The sequence below is a fragment of the Magnolia sinica genome, chromosome 4, assembly GCF_029962835.1.
Source record: "Magnolia sinica isolate HGM2019 chromosome 4, MsV1, whole genome shotgun sequence".
Taxonomy (NCBI): Eukaryota; Viridiplantae; Streptophyta; class Magnoliopsida; order Magnoliales; family Magnoliaceae; genus Magnolia; species Magnolia sinica.
Window position 1 is genome coordinate 41,545,971 of NC_080576.1, and position 892 is coordinate 41,546,862.

An 892-nucleotide genomic window follows, 5' to 3' on the forward strand; every position below is an offset into this window, starting at 1 on the left:
AAATCGAGTATATATTTTTCTTTTATCTTTCATCAGAGTAAGCAGATGAGCGTAGAGTGGAAAAATCAATGTAAGGAAAATTTCATTATAATTCAAATATACTAGCAGCCCATAATGACTTATACAAACCAATGTCTCAACATTAACGATTACAAGATTTGCATACATAAGAAATAACGAAAAGCATATAAATGTAAGTCGCATGACCACACAGCTCCTCTTAACAATACAGCCGTACATCCATGGCACCCATGCACCGCTCCTCATCAAGTCTGAACATATACATTATCTGGGTCACCTGTTCTACCTGTACGGTTGTATATATGATGGATGAGCAGCCAGTTCAATGTGAATTCCCCTCAAGATTACACACCGCCGCATTAGGTAAGCATAGTTATAAAATAACAAGGCAATTAAAATAATACATGATGCAGTCGGATGCGTGAATGCACATCGACCTGGGGATGCACATCTAGTCAGACTTGGGCTCGTCGCCCATGCAAATCTTTGACCTGGAAAAATCATCCAGTTGGAACAGGGGTTGATAGTCGATAGTCTGGGAGCTAGCGAAACGATACCCTAACAACTCTAGGGTACGTGCTACAGCATCCAAAATAACCACCCGTCATCGCCAATATGCTATGAATGCATGATTAGCCAAACCATTATTAATCCAGTTACAATCAGCCAATTTAAATATGCTCAAGGTCACTACGGGGAGCGTATAGCCCAGCGTAGGCCGATGGCTCGGGCATAGTGTCAAATTACCACCATCCCCGACCCATGAGACTACCACCTTAGGATGTTTAATGGAACACCGTCGACTAGTGGTTTATCATATTACAACATATGGGGCTTACCATCGCATGGTTACACAGTATAAAATATCGAG